The sequence below is a fragment of the Miniopterus schreibersii genome (assembly GCF_964146895.1).
Source record: "Miniopterus schreibersii genome assembly, chromosome: 5".
Taxonomy (NCBI): Eukaryota; Metazoa; Chordata; class Mammalia; order Chiroptera; family Miniopteridae; genus Miniopterus; species Miniopterus schreibersii.
Genome location: NC_138106.1, coordinates 64,215,249 through 64,219,098, shown reverse-complemented (window position 1 = coordinate 64,219,098; position 3,850 = coordinate 64,215,249). Strand labels below are relative to the sequence as shown.

Here is a 3,850-nt window from a genome sequence, read left to right as displayed (position 1 = left end):
GGCCCACTACAACCATCCTATTTAAAATTCTTGCCCACTTTTTCATCCCGGCACTGCTGACACTCAACCTGCTTTACTTTTGCTTTTTGGCATTGCACCCATTGCCTTCTCACACGCTATACCATTTCCATATTTATGTTTCTGGTCTGTTTTCTGCATCTGGAATGTAAGAACTTGGTATATTATAAACAATGAATAAGTATTTGTTAAATAAGCAGATGTTTAAAATAGATATTTTGATACCTAATATCTGAGCTAAAGCTTTGAGAAATGAATAGAACTTTGACAAAGAACTTCAGATATAAGAATTTTATCAAAAGATTATTTGAAATTTATTTGTGATTGGATCATGTCTTTTTCTTTATAACAATCATTCTTTGTCACATCTATATACTCTAACCTCCCACTGCCTAAATTGTCCATAATATCATTGAACTGTACTTAATGTTATATAGTGGATTGCTTTTTATTACTTTTTTTTCTGGTTTATTGGTCCATAGAAGACAGTGTCTCTCTTAAAATATACCCCCTATTTTTCAACATTTTGGGTTATTGGGTATTGAACTCATTGTTCACTGAGACCTCATATCCAACATCCCTCAAAAGCTTCTATGTACTCCCTTTCCTCAGTTTATAATTACCTTAGAAACCCCTTTTAGGGAAGGACTGAGGAAATCACTGTGATATACACTTGCTATTGTATTACAGTGTCTTTCCTCAAAGGACCTGGTCTTTTTTTTTTTTTTTGTCTTTTTTTAATTAGCATGCATCTTTCCTAGCCCAGTACTAAAAGATTCAGCCTTGTTCATTCTCCTTCAATACTGTATAGTCCTTAGCTTACTGTTGGAGCTTTTTCTTTATCTTTAAGATGCAAAAAATGAAAGCATTGACATTTAAACATATAAGCACTAAATATGCACTGACTTTGGGCTACGCAGGGTGCTAGGCTTGCGGAACACTGGTAGGCCCTGGAATGTGGATACATATTTGGACAAAACATTCCTTTCCATAACTTCAGCAGGGTGGCAATAAATTGCTGCAGCAGACACTTGTACAAACAGAATTCCTGAAAGGAGTGGGAACCACATGTCTGGGAGAGCAGTGATGGGTTAGATGAGATGCATAAGGTTTAGCTTTTTTATTTTGTAGTATTGCCTAATGCATGATGATTTGACAAACAACCAACAAAGAGATATACTCAGTAGGCAGTGGAGGAGGTCAGTGGGGGGAAAAAGAGGGACATCTGTAAGCTTTTCAACAATAAAGATAAATTTTAAAAGGACATTTTATAAACAACCTGCATACCTCTGTATATATGCTTGAGTCTAGGCAAACACACATGGAGAAGAATTCTGTATTTACCAATACACTGTGTTAAAATCTGGATCCAGAAATGAGCCAACTTGAATTGCAGAAGACAATAAAGAGAACAAAATTATAGGAAATATTTTGTTTAAATTTTCCCCTCTGTTTTGGCCAAAGGAAGCAAATTAATGAATAAATTTAAATTTTATATTTTTATTAATATAAAATTAGGTTTTCCTTGCCCCTGTAAATAATGGACAAGAAATGTTTTGAAATTATAATTTTGAATTGGCACTTTGGTAGGCAGAATGGGGCTCCCCAAATTATTCACATTCTAATCTCCAGAACCTATAAATATGTTTGTTATATCGCCAGTGGGACTTTGCAAATATGATGGCGATTACAGACCATAAAATAAAGAGATTGTCCTGGATTATCCAGGTAGCCCCCATGTAATCAGATGAGTGCTTAAAACAAGAACTTTATCTGGCTGGAAGTATAAGAGAAATGCAGCCCAAGAGGCAGAAAGGAGGTGGCAAAAGGAGGAATCAGAGGAGATTCCACATGTGAGAAGAATTTAACTCAACTTGCTTTGCTGGTTTTATTTAATTTTATTTATTTATTCTCATTAAACTTTGTTTTAATGGGTTTCAAAAGTCTGTGAAAGATTTTTGGTCAAGTTGTTTCCATTAAAAAGTACTCCTTCTAAAAGCTAATAACTTAAAAACTACCACACAAAAAACACACAAATGGTCCACAAAACATTCTCCGTTTTTCTGAAGGTTTTATGATGCCTTGTAATCATTAGTCAGTCTTTTATTATTACACTTAAGTGACTAATTGAGACAAACAGTTCTGAGACCGTTCTTCCACCACGGATTAAGGCAGGGGTGGCAGGTATTAGAGATAATACTCATTTAGGCTGCTGAGCTTTCTGGGCAGACTCGGTGGCTTTGCCAGCTCCAGCTGCCTTCTTGTCCACTGTTTTGATGACACTGACAGTAACTATCTGTCTCATGTCACAAACAGCAAAAGGGCCCAGAGAAGCTCTCAGCACACATGGGCTTGCCAGGAACCATATTGATGATGGCAGCATCACTAGATTTCGAAAACTTTGGGCCATCTCCCAGCTTTTTCCCAGAACGATGATCAGTCTTCTCCCACAGCTCGGCAAATTTGTAAACCACGTGAGCTGTGTGACAGTCCAGCACAGGTGCATGGCCAGCACTGATTTGGCCTGGATGGTTCAGGATAATCACCTGAGCTGTGTAGCCAGCTGCTTCCATCGGTGGGTCATTTTTGCTGTCACCAGCCACATCGCCACAACAAACATCTCTGACAGACACATTCTCAACATTGAAGTCCACATTGTCACCAGAAAGAGCTTCACTCAAAGCTTCATGGTGCATTTCAACAGACTGCTTCAGTTGTAACACTGACTGGAACAAAGGTGACCACCATGCCAAGTTTGAGAACACAGGTCTCCACTCAGCTCACAGGGACAGTACCAATACCATCAATTTTGTAGACATCCTGGAGGGGCAAACACAGGGGTTTGTCAGTGGAACAAGTTGGTGGCAGGATACAATCCAGAGCTTCAAGCAGTATGGTTCCACTGGCATTGCCATCTTTACAAATGACTTTCCATCTTTGAATCAAGGCATGTTATCACTTGACTCCAACATGTTGTTACCATTCCAAGCAGAAATTTGCACAAATGCTACTGTGTCAGGGTTGTAGCTAATTTTTAAAATGTAAGTGCTGACTTTTTTACAATTTCCTCATATCTCTTCTGGCTGTAGGGCAGCTCAGTGGAATCCACTTTGTTAACACAAACAATCAGTAGTTTCACACCCAGTGTGTAATCCAGAAGGGCATGTCCACAGGTCTGCCCATTCTTGGAGACACCTACTTCAAATTCACCAACACCGGCAGCAGCAACAGTCAGCACAGTCAGCCTGAGATATGCCTGTAATCATGTTATTTATAAAGTCTCTGTGTTCTGGGGCATCAGTGATGGTCATATAATACTTGCTGCTCTTGAATTCCCACAGGAGATATCAATGGTGATACCACCCTCACATTCAGCTTTCAGTTTACCCAAGACCCAGACATGAAGGAGCCCTTCCCCATCTCAGCAGCCTCCCTCTCAATTTTTTCAATGGCTCTTTTGTCCATCCCACCACATTTGTAGATCAGATGGCCAATAGTGGTAGACATGCAGGAACCTATATGTCCAATGATGACAATATTGATATGTCTTTTCCTTTCCTAATTTGGCTTTGATTTAGTGGGGTTTTTTCATGACACCCAACCAACCCATTTTCTGGCAGCCAACCCATTGCAATAAAAGCTGCTTTGCTGGTTTTAAACTTCAGGGGCCACAAGCAAGGCCTAGGCCTAAGTAAGCTTCTAAAAGATAAAGGCAGAGGGAAGGGAGCAGGAGGGTAGTGAAGGGTAAAGGGGCCAAATATATGGTGATGGAAGATGATTTGACTTTGGGTGGTGGGAACACAATGCAATATACAGATCATATACAATAGAA

The 3,850-nt window shown here is 39.3% G+C and overlaps 1 pseudogene across 1 annotated transcript; it reads right to left on the bottom strand.

Moving 5' to 3' along the window:
• Positions 1-2,218: 2,218 nt before the first annotated feature.
• On the bottom strand, positions 2,219-3,525 carry LOC308557490 (elongation factor 1-alpha 1 pseudogene; annotated as a pseudogene). The gene has a single exon. The product of its transcript is annotated as an elongation factor 1-alpha 1 pseudogene (transcript).
• Positions 3,526-3,850: the final 325 nt, after the last annotated feature.